We start from the raw sequence: 17,267 nt of genomic DNA, 5'->3' as shown, positions 1-17,267 counted from the left end.
GTTAAGCTAAAGGTATGTGCATGGTATCATAGGAGCAATAAGAGGACTAGACCCAGACTGGGAGATCAGGGACATTTTTCTAGGGCCGATGAGGCCTGAGTTGCTTGAACTGCCTTTAGAATAGCAAGAGTTTGCCGAGCAAAGAACATTGGGAAGACAATCTTAAGGTGAGAACAATCACAAAGCGTACCACAAATCTCAGACTTACAGTGGAATGTTGGGGGAGGGAGAGCTGTGAGCAGGAGACCACCAGCCATGGAGTGTTACCTGAGAGTAAAGTCCATTATAGGAAAAGGAGATGAAACTGGGAACCTGGGGAGCCAGTTCATGGAAGGCCTTGTAGGCTAATAGCGGGGGAATGGATTTTAAGTAATAAACAGTAAGTGAGGGTTTAAAGGGTTTTAGGCAAAAAAAAAAAAAAAAAAAAAAAAAAAAGGACCATGCTATAATGTCCACTTTAGGTAAATCAACCAGACAGATGTGGCAGATAGGCTTCAGGAAGACAAAGAGGAGAAGCAGACACATTCGTCATCAGGCTGTTTTCCAGGTAAGGGACTACATGGGCTTGATCTAAGATAGAAAGGTCGGTGGAAAGGAGTGAGTGTTTTAATGATTGGCGAGGTTCAATATTTTTAGTTAAATAGGATGAACCAACAGACATGGAGAGGTTTGAAGATATGAATGAATGGGGGCAATTAATACAGAAAGATCCTGAAGACTTTCATGTAACCACGTTGCATAATTATCCATGGCTATGTATAGCTATGACTACTCGTTGAAATTTATCTCTTAGTCTGGATTGTGGTTTTATCAATTTTTTGTCCACCCAGTAAATGAACGCCTTCATTATTGGCTTATTTGAATTAGGGTACCAAAAAAAAAAAAAAAGTCCACTTATCATATTTGCTTTTTGTCTCTTAAAAATGTTTGAACCTGACCAGCGTGGCTCAGTGGTTGAGTGTCCACCTATGAACCAGGAAGTCACGGTTCAATTCCTGGTTAGGGCACGTGCCTGGGGTTTTGAGTTCAATCCTCAATAGGGGGTGTACAGCAGGCAGCCTACCAGTGATTCTCTCTCATCATTGATGTTTCTATCTTTCCCTCTCTCTTCCTCTCTGAAATCAATAAAAATATATTTTAAAAAAATGTTTTAAAACTTGTTGGTTTCTGCTTTTATTTTTTTATATCCTAAGATATCTTTCACTACCCCAACACTGTAAATATTTTTTCCTATGTTTTCTAGCGATTCTATGGTTTTATTATCTTTAGGTCTATGATCCATTTGGAGTTAATTTTTGTGTATAGTGTAAGGTAAGAATTGAGGTTCATTCCCTCCCTCCTTCCTGCCCACCCCCTTCCCCCCTCCCCCACCCCCACCCCCACCACTCCCGTATGGATATGCTGTTGTTTCCGCACCATTTGTTGAAAAGACTGTCCTTCCATCATGGAATTACCTTGGCATCATTTTTGAAAATCAATCAATCAATCACATATGCCTGGGTTTACCTCTGGACTCCCTGTTCTATTCCATTGATCTATATGTCCTCCTTATGCTAATATAAAATTGTCTTGATTATTACGGTAAGTACTGAAATCAAGTAGTATAAGTCTTTGAACTTTTTCTTTTTCAAAATTGTTAGGTTATTTGAATTTCCATGTAAATTGTAGCTTGTTAATATCTACAAAAGAGACTTTTGGAATTTTAATTGGAATTACATTGAATATATTGATCAACTTAGGGAGTATTGACATTTTAACAATATTGATTGTTTCCATCTCTAAACACGGTGTAATTTCCCTTTATTTAGATCTTCTTTAGTTTTTCTCAGATGTGTTTTGTAGTTTTCAATGCACAAATCTCATACATATTATGTTTAAATTTTTTCTAAGTATTTCATATTTTGAATGTTACTATAAATAGTATTTTTAATTTCAATTCCCAGTTGTTTGTTGCTAACATATATAAATAATATTGAATTTTGTTTAACAACCTTGTATCCTGTGACTTTGCCAAATTCACCTATTAGCTTTACTTTTTGTAGTTGAGGAATGCTATTTGAAGACTGCAATCTAGATTTTAGGAATGAATATTGCTATGGGGTTATTGTTTCAAGGGCTTCTCATTGGATTGCACAAGGAAGAAAACATGAGTATACCTTGATATTTTCTAACTTTTATCGATTCATTGGTTGATTTTAGAGAGAGAGGAAAAGAAGAGAAACAGATTTTATTTATTTTTTTATGCATTCATTGGTTGATTCTTTTTTAAATTTTTAAATTGATTTTAGAGAGGAAGGGAGAGGGATAGAGAGATAAAAGCATTGATGAGAGACATTGATCAGCTGCCTCCTGCACACCCCCTACTGGGATTGAGCCTGCAACTCAGTCATGTGCCCTGACTGGGGATGGAACCAGGGACCTCTTGGTTCATGGGTGGATGCTCAACCACTGAGCCATTGGTTGATTCTTGTGTGTGCCCTGACAGGGGATTGAACCCACAACCTTGGCTTATCAGGACGATGCTCTAACCAACTGAGCTACCAGGCCAGGGCCATATTTTCAATTCAAGTTTTAGATTATTGGGTTTTACTTAAAACATTTAATTTAATTTACATGTATCTCTCTTCTCATGTTGAAAACCCTGGTTCCTAACATCATTAGCGTGATTGGTTTTTATTTATTTGCATCATATATAAATATACTTGTATCAAAATATATAAATACTAGTGGCCCGGTGCACGAAATTCGTGCATGGGGGTGGGGGTGGGGGATGTTCCTCAGCCCGGCCTGTACCCTCTCCAATCTGGGACCCCTTGAAGGATGTCCTACTGCCGGTTTACAGGAATTGGGTCTAAACTGGCAGTCGGACATCCCTTTCACAATCCAGGACTGCTGGCTCCAGCCTTTCACCTGCCTGCCTGCCTGCCTGATTGCCCCTAATCACTCTGCCTGCCAGCCTGCTTGCCCCCAACTGCCCCCCTTCGCCAGCCTGCTCATCCCCAAATGCCCCCCCCCGCCAGCCTAATCACCCCCAACTGTCCCCTGTACCAGCCTGCTCACCCCCAACTGCCCCCCCTGCTGGCCCACACCTTCCCTCTCCACTGGCCTGCTCGCCCCCCTGCTGGCCTGCTCATTCCAAACTGCCCTCCCCACTATCCTGATCACCTCCAACTGACCCCCACTGATGGCCTGCTCACCCCCAACTGGCCCCCCTGTTGGTCTGCTTACCCCCAATAGCCCCTCCCTACAACAGCCTGATCACCCACAACTGCCGTCCCATCCTGGCCTGATAACCCCACCCCCCCCCCCCCCCGGTGACCCAAGCTCCCAGCCCCTCCTTTTTTTCTTTTTCTTTTCTTTTTTTTTTTCAGCACCTCCTTGAGCAGAGGCCAGGGCCAGCTGGAAGCAAGTATCTGGGATTTATTTATCTTCTATAATTGAAACTTTGTAGCCTTGGGCAGAGGCCAGGGCTAGCCAGGGCAGGCGGGAAGCTTAGCTTCCTCCATCGCCAGGGTCAACCCAAGCCTCCTGCTCGCTCCAGCTCTGTGGCCACTGCCATTTTTGTTGGTATTGATTTATCTTCTATAATTGAAACTTTGTAGCCTTGAGCGGAGGCCAGAGCCGGCCAGGGCAGGCGGGAAGCTTGGCTTCCTCCATTGTCAGGGGCAACCCAAGCCTCCTGCTCACTCCAGCTCCATGGTCGCCGCCATCTTGGTTGGGTTAATTTGCATACTTGCTCCTGATTGGCTGGTGGGCATGGCTTGTGGGTGTAGTGGAGGTACCGTCAATTTACATGTTTCTCTTTTATTAGTGTAGATAAAAATATATATTTGTATCAAAATATTAATATCATTGCTAACAATAAGAATATTGAATGAAGTTCAAGATTTTTTTACACTTCTTTTTATCTTTAGATATATTCTCTGTCAAGATGTTCAGTCAAGATACTGTGCAGTGCCTGGCCAGCTTGGCTCAGTGGTTTAGCATGGACCTATGAACCAGGAAGACATGGTTGTGGGCTCAAACCCCAGTGGGGGCATGCAGGAGGCAGCTAATCAATGATTTTCTCTCATCATTGATGTTTCTATCTCACCTACTTCCTCTCTTAAAAAAAAAAAAGACTGTGCAATATAGTTAGATTCATTTGTTTTCATTTATTTTCAATTTCTAGATATTGACTTTTAATTTAAATTAGTTTATGATTGTATAAATATTTTTATTATTTCAAAGTTAAAACTAAATAACTACATTCAGACAAGTCTCATTTCCATCACTGTCCCTTCCATTCTATTCCCTAATGAGTAACTATTTTAATCAATATTTCATCAACTTTCCATTGGTTTATTATGCAAATATAAGAAAATGTTTCTGTTTACTTACACTTGTATATTTGTGATTGGCTACTGGAAATGGGACTTTGGGCCAAAAGATAAAATGCATTTGTAGCTTTCTTAGATATTGACAAATACCCCTTTACAAAGCCTGAACCATTTTGCATGTCCTTCAGAAATGTCTGAGAGAGCCTAGTTTTCCCACAACCTTGCTAATAGAATATAATGCCAAATTTTGAAGTTCTGCCAACAGATAGGTGGTAAATAGTATTTCAGTATGCTTTTAACTTATATTTCATACCATATTCTCAAAGATTACTTTTTCTGGAATATTGCTAATGCTATGAATTTTGCCTTTAAACAAATACTGCTGATCCTTGGAAAGAGAAATGGATTTTATTACATGGATTTGACATTAATTATATTCTGTGTTGAATTCTTGATTAATTATAATTACATCTTAATTACAAATTAATTAATGTAAATTCAGAGATTGGCTATCTATATCATGGATTAGCTAAACCCTTTCCCCCTTTCTTCCTTCTTGTGTCATATGATCTGTGGCTATTTTACCAATAATTAATGCTCTCCTCATTAGCTGACTAGGCAGTCGGTAAAAAATATGATAAAAACAACTGAATCAGTCAGTTTCACTACTGGGCATGGCAAAAGTAGGTTTACAGTTGTTTGTATGGAAAATAATACAATAATTAATAAATAAAAATACAAGAATAAACTCTTTTTTTTCGCATACTCACAACTATAAACCTAGTCTTGCCCCACCCTGTATTTGCTGGTCGTTCGCCATTATGATTAGATAAATGGTAAGTTTCTCCTCTACCACCTTGGAAAATTGAGTGTTGTCTGAAAGTTACGTGCCCGGATAACAAATGCTTTAACAGACTCTGGGGAATGGAATGGAAAATGGTGGTTTGCATGAGTGAGTTTGCATTTCTGAACTATTTTCCATGCTTCTGTTCATATTTGTAATTGAGGTTATTGGGTCAGTAAGGTAAACAATCATTGGCAGGAAAGCGCTTTCAGACACATGGCAGAGAACTCGGACAAAGAGCAAAGCCCTGATCACAGCTGTTAGAAGTGTAGCCATCTGCATAACAGATTTATTGTTTTTTTAAAAATATGTTTTTGTTGATTTCAGAGAGAGAAAGGGAGAGGGAGAGAGATAGAAATATCAGTGATGAGAGAGAATAATTAATTGGCTGCCTCCTGCATGCGCCCTACCAGGAATTGAGCCTGTGATCTGGGCATGTGCTCTGACCCAGAATCAAACCTTGATCTCCTGGTTCATTGGTTGACACTTAGCTACTGAGCCACACCAGCTGGGCACAGTTTTATTATTAATTAGAGGCCTGGTGCATGAAATTCTTGCTCTCAGGGTGGGGGGAGGGGTCCCTCAGTCTGGCCTGTGCCCTCTCACAGTCCAGGGGCCCTTGGGGATGTCCAACTGATGGCTTAGGCCCGTTCCTTGCAGGAAGCGGGCCTAAGCCATCAATTGGACATCCTTAGTGCTGCCGTGGAGGCAGGAGAAGCTCCCCCCATCACCGCTGCACTTGCCAAACATGAGCCAGGCTTCTGGCTGAGTGGCACTCCTCCTGTGGGAGTGCACTGACCACCAGGGGGCAGCTCCTGCATTGAGCGTCTGCCCCCCTGGTGGTCAGTGCGTGTCATAGCGACTGGTCGTTCTGGTGTTTGCTCGATTAACATATTAGCCTTTTATTATATAGGATAATATATATCACCAACTCTTTTATTCTTGATGTATACTGATCATCAGTTAACCAGATAATGCCCACTGTTTGCCAGAGGAGTATCAAAGGTTGGGGACCGGTGGTATGTGTAGGGTGCGCCAGCGTATTTCCCTGTACTAGACTAAGGGTAGCTTTAGATGTAGCCCTTGCCCTGTGTCAAAGGGTGGGAACACTTTCTGAGAGGCAGGGGCACTGGTTTCCTGAAGCTGCTGTGGTCTGAGTGTTAGTGGTTATGTCTCTTTAGAAGTCTCCTGATTGAAACTTTCCCTTTTTGCTGGCAGGTCCTTGAAGACAGGCATCATATCTTGCACACCTTTAACCTCCACATGGGACTCACATTTCCTCTCAGACCAGAGGATGCTGGAGCCTTGGTAAGCTGTGGCCTTGGCCCGTGGTTATTTTTCTCTCCCACAATTGTTCACGGGAAACCAGTGAACTCCATGAGGGCAGGGGTGACATCTGTTTTGCCTACTATAGTATCTCCAGTTTGGCACATAATGGAAGCTCCATTTGTGGAAGGAACTGTCTTTTCCTCCTGAATGTCATAGCCTTGCTCTGGGCCTGCCCAGCCTCCAAGTCAATGGAAAATAAACCCGACTGGATTAGGACCCCCAACATCTCACATGGGGAAGATCAGGAGTTGCTTTCCTTACAGAACCCAGAGTTAAGTTCAGAGGTATAGCTTTCCCTCTTTCCCTTCCTCACTCCACATCTTATGTGTCTAATTTGATTGAATGAGATGCTTCTCAAGTGCCCACTGGGATTTGAGTCCTACCATTAACTAACCCATTTGGTGATGGACCAGATCCCCTGCACTGCTTTCTCTTTTTTTTTCCTCGTGGAATTGGCCACAGCTCCCCAAATCCTCAGCTTTGTTCTGTCTCCTGGCTTCCTGAACCACAAGGATGCCGTGATTTTGACAGCAAGTTTTGCTAGTACCCATTGATTCTTATACTGAAGTCTCTGTCAATCGAAATAGTTTCCAACCTGGGTCAGACATGAATCAACACCCTCCCTCCTAAAACACACACACACACACACACACACACACACACACACACACACACAACTTGGGACTTGTACACTTTAAGATACTGTCTGTACTTTGGGGATTGATTCTATTACCAGTATGCTGTCTTAGTCACAGATCATTTGTTCCTGGGCTTGCTCCATCTCTCGGCTAGTTCACTGTTGGATTCGTAGCAGATCTCAAGGCCAGGGTTGTCTTTGGTTATGAGAAAGGTTCCTCTCCTTGGCACTGCACAGGGACTTTCAGGGGATAAGTAGCAAAAAGGGAGCCTGACTGATTACTTCAATCTTCCCTGCTTGTCCACTTCTTTGAAACAAAGGCGTATCTTGCTTTTCCTATCTAGGCCACACAACTAGCATGCTATTTTTTAAAATAAAAGTGTTACTATGATTTTGTTCCCTTGAATAATTTATTTAAAGTAGATACATGAGCCAATTCTGGCAAATGAGATGGGAGTGGAGCTGACCTGGGAGGGGTTCTGCTCCTGAAAAACAAGAGGAGGCACTGAAAGGAAAATCTCTTGTCCCCTTCCCCTTGTTGCTGGCTTGGACTGAGGGAATGCCTGTGGCAGCAGAAGCTGCCCTCCGGAACCTTGAGATGACAAGCCTGAGGACAAAAACCAATACGTTGAGCACAGCAGGGTGGCAGGAGGGCTGAGTCCCCATGGCATCATTGTGTAGCTGGGCTTGTTTTGTGAGAAACTTTATCTATTATTTGTTTAAGCCTGAAGTTGTTTGTTTTTGTTTTTACAGTGGAACCTCAATTCTCGAACTTAATCCATTCCAGAAGGCTGTTTGAGAAGTGATTTGTTCGAAAACCAAATCATTTTTTCCCCATTAGAAAGAATGTAAATTGAATTAATTCATTCCAGACCCCAAAATGATTTATTTTTTTAAGCTTCCTTATACACAGTACATGTCTAAAAAACCGAGTCCTTAGTTTTCCAGCATATAGAGTGCAGGTGGCAGGTGGGAAGAGGTTGGAATTGACACTGAACAGGATGATCTGCCACAGACTTCCTTAAAGAAAGATCTTTCTTTATAGGAGAGCTATTTAATTGGTTACTGCTGCAAGGCAGAGAGGAAATGGATTGCAATTCAGCAACAACTCCAGAAAAACTAGTAGTGATAGAATGTTTGAGAAGGAATTATAGGCATGAGGGCCAAGATGAATGAATGATGCCTTCCGTGAGCTGAGGAGAAGGAAATAGTGGCTCTCTGCCATAGATTAAGGAGTTATTTCTGAAATTTCTTTTAGATAGCTCCATATATAAACTCGTTAAAATATCCACATATTTCTTTTTTAAATAGGATGGTGATTTGTTCAAATAAATTAAATTCTTAGATTTTTTTGTTATTGTTGTTAAGCTTCACCTGAGGATATTTTTCCATTGATTTTTCAGAGAGAATGGAAGAGAGAGGAAGAGACAGAGAGAGAGAGAAACATTGATGTGAGGGAGACACATCAATTGGCTGCCTCCTGCATGCTCCCCGACCAGGGTTCGAGCCTGCAATTGAGGTATGTGCCCTTGACTGGAATTGAACCTGGGACCCTTCAGTCCTAGGGCCGATGCTCTATCCATTGAGCCAAACCAGCTAAGGCTATTTTTGTTTTTGTTTTAAAATATATTTTTTATTGATTTCAGAGAGGAAGGGAGAAGGACAGAGAGACAGAAACATCAATGATAAGAGAGAATCGTTGGTCAGCAATCTCCTGTGTGTCCCCTATTGAGGATCGAGCCCTAAACCTGGGCATGTGCCCTGACCAGGAATCGAACCGTGACCTCCTGGTTCATAGGTCAACGTTCAACCACTGAACCACACTGGCCAGGCAGATTTTTTGTTTTTACCTGTTTTAAATTTACTTCTGGAAGAACTTGGCCAAATAAAGCCATCCTTCTGCTCCTACATCAGTATATGAAAAGCCAACCTGTGGGACATCTCTATGTTGCTGTGATCTTATATGTGATGTTGAATCAAAGGCCTTCTAACTAGTTATGGGAGGTCTTGTTGAAGTGAAAGAGTGGAAGAATACCTTCTAACTGCTCCCATGCTCAGCACCTTGGTAATGGGCACATTTTAACAACCTGCAAAAAACATGTAAATTTCTTCATTGATTATTCTGTGCTAAACTGTTAGTCATACCCACCCACCCCCACCCCCCCACCCCGCAAGGTCAATGTTCATTAATTTAGTACCACCATTTGGCTGACAGGTTGTCCTATAGCCTGTCAAGAGCATTGACAAGTGACAAAGATATTGCTTTTCCTGAAGGATTCCAGGGGCTTTCACCCCACTCACCGACAGCAGAAAATGTCAGTCCACTGTCGAGGTGTCACCAAGTGGCAGCTGGAACATTTCCTCCTGCTGCCGCCATAAACCAGATACCATACAGTGAAGCTCTTCTTAGCATTCAGCACCTCCCCTGTTCATTCACTTTCAGAGCCTGTTTTTCCTTTGATGATGCTTCTCAGAGAGAATGGTGACAAGTATACAAATGAACTGTCTCTTCCTACTTTGCTGCTGTACAACAACATGTCTACTGTCTTAAATCCTCAAATGTATCAGCTTTTAGTTCATTTTCTTGATGTATTCATTATGGTAGCTATACTGAGGGTTATCAAAGCAGGTTTCTATTAGTGACTATCTCAAAATATGAAGTGTGTCTTTGCAGGATTGCATATCTTTAATAAAATTTGCTACGAGGTTACGTTAAAAATAAGCCATGTTTCTTTTTATTAACATCATCATACAGGTTGGGTGGGACATGGAGGTGGAGGGATTGAGCAATAAAAACATAAAAACTCATGAATGCCGACAACAGTGTGGCGCTTTGGAGGGGTGTGTAGAGGGATATGGAGAAAGATATGGGGGAACAAATGGTGATGGATGGAGACTTGACTTGGGGTGGTGAACACACAATACAGTGTACAGCTGATGTGTTGTGGAACTGTGCACCTAAAATCTGTATAATCTTGTTAACCAGCGTCACCCCAATACATTTAATAAAAAGGGGAAAAATCACATTAGAAAGAAAAAACAACAATCCAAAACCCCACCATCTTACAAAGGAGGAATTTCATGCTTATTAAAAACAAGTGTCAATATAAAGTAAAAGCACTTAGCAGAATACAGCAAATTAAGAAAAATAACTTTTAAAAAATATATATTTTATTGTTTTTTTTTACAGAGAGGAAGGGAGAGGGATAGAGAGTTAGAAACATCGATGAGAGAGAAACATCAGTCAGCTGCCTCCTGCACACCCACTACTGGGGATTTGCCCACAACCAAGGTACATGCCTTTGACCAGAATCGAACCTGGGACCCTTCAGTCCACAGTCTGACGCTCTATCCACTGAGCCAAATCGGTTAGGGCAAGAAAAAAAACTTTTAAAGGAAAATGGAACACCAGTAATAACTATTTTAGCACATTTCAGCAGAGATATCAGATTTTGTGTTTGTTAGAGTGAAGTGATGTTATTTGCACATTAATCCTCCTAGGTTATTTGGCCTAGTTACTAGGCAATCCTTTTAGTCATTTGTTGCAAAGAGGGTTGTGTTTTGTTGTTTGCTTATCTACATGGTTTATTTTATTAAAGAGTTCTGTTTGTATAGTAGGTCAGAACATCTGATAGATGAAATGCTCAATTGGTGTCTTTTATACAAGTTTTACTAGAGGCCCGGTGCACGAAATTCTTTCATGGGTAGGGTCCCTAGGCCTGGCTGGTGATTAGGGCCGATTTGTGGGGCAACTGGTGGGGCGATCAGGGGGCCTCTGCTGGCACCCGCCGTGGCTGGCCTGGGGCCTGCAGGCTGGGGGCAGCTCCTGCATTGAGCATCTGCCCCTCTGGTGGTCAGTGCACATCATAGTGACCGGTTGTTCTGCTGGTCATTCCGCTGTTTGGTTGATTTGCATATTAGGCTTTTATTATATAGGATTGGTGAGCCTGGGACTGAATCTTATCTCTAGAACCAGGCATACTGCCTGACCCTTAACATATTGTCAGGGACTGAATGAGTTAACCTCAACCCCTGCATACTGTGAAAATAATTACTTCCTTATTTTTTCCCATAAGTTTGTATGCTAACATAGGAGGTTTTATTTAAATGGCATAATATATACACTGAGTAGCCAGATTATTATGATCTCTGAACACATAATAATCTGACCACTCAGTGTATATCCTATATAATAAAAGGCTAATATGCAAATTGTCCCCTGGACCAGGAGTTCGACCAGCAGGCAGGCTGGCCAACTGCCCGTGTCCCCTCCCCATGACCAGGCTGGCTGGACCTCACCCATGCACAAATTCATGCACCGGGCCTCTAATACACACACACACACACACACACACACACACACACACACACACACACTGAGTGGCCAGATTATTATGTGTTCAGAGATCATAATAATCTGGCCACTCAGGGAAGTAATTAACAGTAAACGATGAGAAAGAAGGAGTGAGGAAAAGAAGGAAGAAGGTAGATCATTGAGAAGAAACTAAGAGAAATTTGGGTAATAAGAATATTTGAACAGCTGCTAGTCGGGAACTGGTTTAACCCAGAGCAGGGGTTGGCAAACTATGGATCATTGGTCAAAACTGGCCCAATGCTTGTTTCTGTACTACACATGAACCAACAATGGTTTTTATATTTTTAAATGGTTGGGGAAAAAGTATTTTGTGACATGTGAAAATTATAATAAATTCAAATGTCAGCATCCATAAATAAAGTTTAATTGGAACACAACTGCCCCATTTGTTTGAGTATTGTCTCTGGATGTTTCTGGACTGTCATGGCCAAACTGGGCAGTTCTGGCAGAGATCACATCATGTGGCCTGCAGAACCTAAAACATTCGCTATCTGGTCTTTTTTTTTTTTTTTTTTTTTTTACTTTATATTTCTTTATTGATTAAGGTGTCACATATTTGTCCTCATCCCCCCATTCCCATCCCACCCCTCTCCCCACGCATGCCCCAATCCCCTGTTGAACTTAACCGTTGGATAGGCTTATATGCATGCATACAGGTCCTTTGGTTGAACTCTCCCCCTCCCCCCACTACTCTCCCCCAACCCTCCCCTATCCTCCCTCTGAGGCCCGATAGTCCGATCGATGCCTCCTTGCTTCTGGTTCTGTTCTTGTTCCTCAGTCTATGTTGTTCATCATTTCCCCTAGATGAGCGAGATCATAAGTCACTAGATATATACTAATAAGAACTAAATGTGAGACGAGCAATAATAGTTATGCTGACAGGCAAATGAATCAATCTGTAGCGAGCTTCCCCCTGTACCAACAGTTCTTTTGAGACCCAATTTCAATGTCCAGTAGTTCCTTAGGTGTACATGTCAGCCCTGACCCCTCAGCTCTGGATGGTGGACAAATGGTGGTAATGGAGGTCCGACTCCCTCTGGCTTGGTCTCGGCCGAACCCAGGGGCACGGCGTCACCCGGATTAAGGGGCACGTGGCCTCACCCATACCCAAGGGGCGCGTGGTCTCACCCGGGCCTGGGGCCCAGCCTCACCCGGATGGATCCAGGGGCGCATGGCCTCACCCGGACCCAGGATCTGGCTTCACCTGTACCCAGGGACGCTTGGCCTCTCCCAGACCCAGGGCCACTTGGGCTCACCCGGGCCTGGGTGCACAAGGCCTCACCCGGATCCAGGGACACATGGTCTCACCCAGACCCAGGAACGTTTGGCCTCTCCCAGACCCAGGGCCATTGGGGCTCACCCGGGCCTAGGTGCACGAGGCCTCCCCCGGCTCCAGGGACACATGGTCTCACCCGGACCCAGGGACGCTTGGCCTCTCCCAGACCCAGGGCCACTTGGGCTCACCCGGGCCTAGGTGCACGAGGCCTCATCCGGATCCAGGGACACATGGTCTCACCCGGACCCAGGGACGCTTGGCCTCTCCCAGACCCAGGGCCACTTGGGCTCACCCAGGCCTAGGTGCACGAGGCCTCACCCGGATCCTGGGACACATGGTCTCACCCGGACCCAGGGACGCTTGGCCTCTCCCAGACCCAGGGCCACTTGGGCTCACCCGGGCCTAGGTGCACGCGGCCTCACCCGGCTCCAGGGACACATGGTCTCACCCGGACCCAGGGACGCTTAGCCTCTTCCAGACCCATGGTCACGTGGCCTCACCCGGGTCTAGGTGCACGAGGCCTCATCCGGATCCAGGGACACATGGTCGCACCCGGACCCAGGGACGCTTGGCCTCTCCCAGACCCAGGGCCACTTGGGCTCACCCGGGCCTAGGTGCACAAGGCCTCACCCGGATCCAGGGACACATGGTCTCACCCGGACCCAGGGACGCTTGGCCTCTCCCAGACCCAGGGCCACTTGGGCTCACCCGGGCCTAGGTGTACAAGGCCTCACCCGGATCCAGGGACACATGGTCTCACCCGGACCCAGGGACGCTTGGCCTCTCCCAGACCCAGGGCCACTTGGGCTCACCCGGGCCTAGGTGCACGAGGCCTCACCCGGATCCTGGGACACATGGTCTCACCCGGACCCAGGGACGCTTGGCCTCTCCCAGACCCAGGGCCACTTGGGCTCACCCGGGCCTAGGTGCACGAGGCCTCACCCGGATCCTGGGACACATGGTCTCACCCGGACCCAGGGACGCTTGGCCTCTCCCAGACCCAGGACCACTTGGGCTCACCCGGGCCTAGGTGCACGAGGCCTCACCCGGATCCAGGGACACATGGTCTCACCCGGACCCAGGGACGCTTGGCCTCTCCCAGACCCAGGGCCACTTGGGCTCACCCGGGCCTAGGTGCACGAGGCCTCACCCGGATCCTGGGACACATGGTCTCACCTGGACCCAGGGACGCTTGGCCTCTCCCAGACCCAGGGCCACTTGGGCTCACCCGGGCCTAGGTGCACAAGGCCTCATCCGGATCCAGGGACGCATGGTCTCACCCGGACCCAGGGACGCTTGGCCTCTCCCAGACCCAGGGGCACGTGGCCTCACCCGGGCCTAGGTGCACGAGGCCTCACCTGGATCCAGGGACACATGGTCTCACCCGGACCCAGGGACGCTTGGCCTCTTCCAGACCCAGGGCCACTTGGGCTCACCCGGGCCTAGGTGCACGAGGCCTCACCCGGATCCAGGGACACATGGTCTCACCCGGACCCAGGGACGCTTGGCCTCTCCCAGACCCAGGGGCACGTGGCCTCACCCGGGCCTAGTGCACGAAGCCTCATCCGGCTCCAGGGACACATGGTCGCACCCGGACCCAGGGACGCTTGGCCTCTCCCAGACCCAGGGCCACTTGGGCTCACCCGGGCCTAGGTGCACGCGGCCTCACCCGGATCCAGGGACACATGGTCTCACCCGGACCCAGGGACGCTTGGCCTCTCAGTCCCCGGGGCACGTGACCTCACCCAGGCCTAGGTGCACGAGGTCTCACCCGGATCCAGAGACACATGGTCTCGCCTGGACCCAGGGGTGTGTGGGCTCTCCCAGACCCAGGGGCGCTTGGCCTCGCCCGGGCACGGGATCCAGCGTCATCCGGGTCCAGGGGCACATGGCCTCACCCGGACCCGGAGTCCGGCCTCACCTGGACCCAGGGGCATGTGGCCTCACCTAGACCCAGGGACGTGAGGCCTCACTTATACCCAGAGGCGTGTGACCACACCCTAGCCCAGAGGCGCGCAACCCCGCCCGCACCCGGGTCTCAGCGGGGCCCCGTCTTCCCGATCCCAATTCCTGCCGGTCAATCCCCCCTCAGCAATTCCCCTGGTCATCCTTCCAGAGCTCCAGTATGGCTGGGGCAGAACTCGTCGGGCGGCGGCTCGGCGAAGTTCCGGTGCGCCCGGTGCATGGCGGTGGGCCGGTCTGGCGTCGCTGCGTCGGCCCTTGGGTCTGCATCTGTGGCCGGTCGCCGAGCATGCGCACCTGGCCGCTTCCGGGGCGTTGAGATTCTTGACGGACTCGGAGGTCAGCAAGCGCGGAGTCTCCCACCCCATGTCTCATAGGGGCTCGTCTGTCTGTGCTTGGCTGCCAGTGGAGCCGTCCCCTCAGCCGGAGACCGCCGGGGGAACTGCGCCGAGCATGTTCCAGGCCGCTGTTGTATCGCCTGAGCCATAGTTCTTTTGTGTCGCCTGAGCCGTAGTTCTTAAAGTGTGGTCTTTGGGTCACCGGCATCAGCATCATCCCACATACCCCTCTTTTATTCTAGTTGTAGAGCATCTACTCAGCCAGCCCTATGGTGGTCTTGGATGGTGTCTGCTCTGCTCTCTTGTCGTAGTCCCAAAGTTGTTGTGGTAGGCAACAATCAGGCTTCCGCCCTATGCCTCCATCTTGGTCCTCCTTTGTATAGTTAAGTCTTGATTGTTGTTGGTGTCACTGGGGGGGCTCTCTTTGTCTATTAAGGAAGAGTTGCTGTGCAGGAGACACGTTTATGGGCCGGGTCTTGGTGCAGTAAAGCTTTGGCGCTCACTGAATATTCCTGTTGAATGTGTCCCTTATGCACATGGTTGAAATCTGGTGTCATCTCCCACAGACCACTAGATGCCCTCGTATCTGGGTCTCCAATGGGGTGTAGATCAGCTACTGCCTTAGGCACTCAGCAAGGATTACAGCAAAAACTGTAGTTTCTTCCTCCTGTCTGAGTGGCCCTGGAGCAGTCCGACTAGAACAGCAGTTCATCTGGCCCGCTGCCAGAGAGCAGGCCACCCACATGCATAAGCCGTTGCTTGGGGCGCAGGTGTGCCTGCAAGACTTTCGGGGCAGGTCTTCAAAATTGCGGGGCGGGTCCCAGGGCGGGGCGGGGTCTCAGGGCGCCAACAGGCCATGGTGCGGCGAGCCGCGATGGCTGTGAGTCTGGTCCTTCTGCCTTCCACGTATCTAAGTCCCCTCGTTCCGCACTCCAGCGCAGCAAACACTGATTGCTGGGCGCACCTCCGCACGAGTCCCGCCTCTCCCCGCAGGCATCTGGGTCTCCCGCGGTTCGCCAGAAGATGGATTTCAGGGTGATGGAGAGCTAATCTCCCCTAGGTTTGGAACAAAAGCCCCTTTCCCCCGCCACCAGCCAGACCCATGCGCCTCCACACCTCATCCCCTCCGATTTCGCTGGGTGCGAGGCAACAGAACAGCCTTTAACCTCCGCCGCCATCTTTTTCAAACTTCCCAATTTGTACTTCTTAATCCCTTCATTTCAGTCAACTCTACTGAAGTCTAGCGCCGCCGGGAGGTGCACGGAGAGGGCGCCCGGGCCTCCATCCGGTGCGCGGTGCGCGCGTCCCGCGGAACCAGGCGCGCGAGGGCTGCGCGGCGGGGACGGGCGCTGGGCGACCGCCGAGCTCCAGGCACCGCCATCGCCGCGTTCCGGGCGTCGCCGCCGCGGCGTCCCCCCCAATTGTACTTCTTAATCCCTTGAATTCAGTCAACTCTACTGAAGTCTAGCGCCGCCGGGAGGTGCACGGAGAGGGCGCCCGGGCCTCCGTCCGGTGTGTGGGGCGCGCGGCCCGCGGCGCCAGGCGCACGGGGGCTGCGCGGCGGGGACGGGTGCTGGGGGGCCGCCGGGCTCCGGGCGCCGCCGCTGCGGCGGCGTCCCCAGCGTCCCGGGCCGGGCGGCCTGCGGGGGCGGCGGAGTTGCAAAAGTGAGTGAGTTTCCCAGAGTTTCGCCCGGAATGGGGTTCAGTGCAATCGGAGCCGGCGCTCAGCGCACTCAGGAGCCTTTATCTCCTTCCTGCCAGTGAACGCCGGCCAGGTCCTCAGCCGCCCCTTCCTCTCCGGTTCCATCCTCCCCGCAGGCGCGTGTGCTCGTGTCTCCGCCCGTTTCTCCATACCTCAGGCTATTACGGCTTCCCCGAATGTCCCCGTGGCCTTCTCCTTCCCCCCAGCTGTGGGCATTTCAGTCCGCCAGCTCTCCTGTGGTTCTGGACGATGTCCGTTCTGACCTCTAGTTGTATTTTTGAAATTGTTGTGCCCGGCTGCAGGTTAGGTGTTTAACCTATGGCGCCATCTTGGTTCTCCTCCGCTATCTGGTCTTTTACAACAAAAGGTTGTGAACCCCTGGACTAGACTTGTGAATTTAAGTTTTGATACTTTTTTCTTCTCCTTGCCTACATCCCCCTATTCTGTGCACATCTTGGTGAGCCCCAATGTGATCTGAGTTGTGA

Source organism: Eptesicus fuscus, chromosome 7 (genome assembly GCF_027574615.1).
Source record: "Eptesicus fuscus isolate TK198812 chromosome 7, DD_ASM_mEF_20220401, whole genome shotgun sequence".
NCBI lineage: Eukaryota > Metazoa > Chordata > Mammalia > Chiroptera > Vespertilionidae > Eptesicus > Eptesicus fuscus.
Note: the sequence above shows the minus strand (reverse complement) of the source record.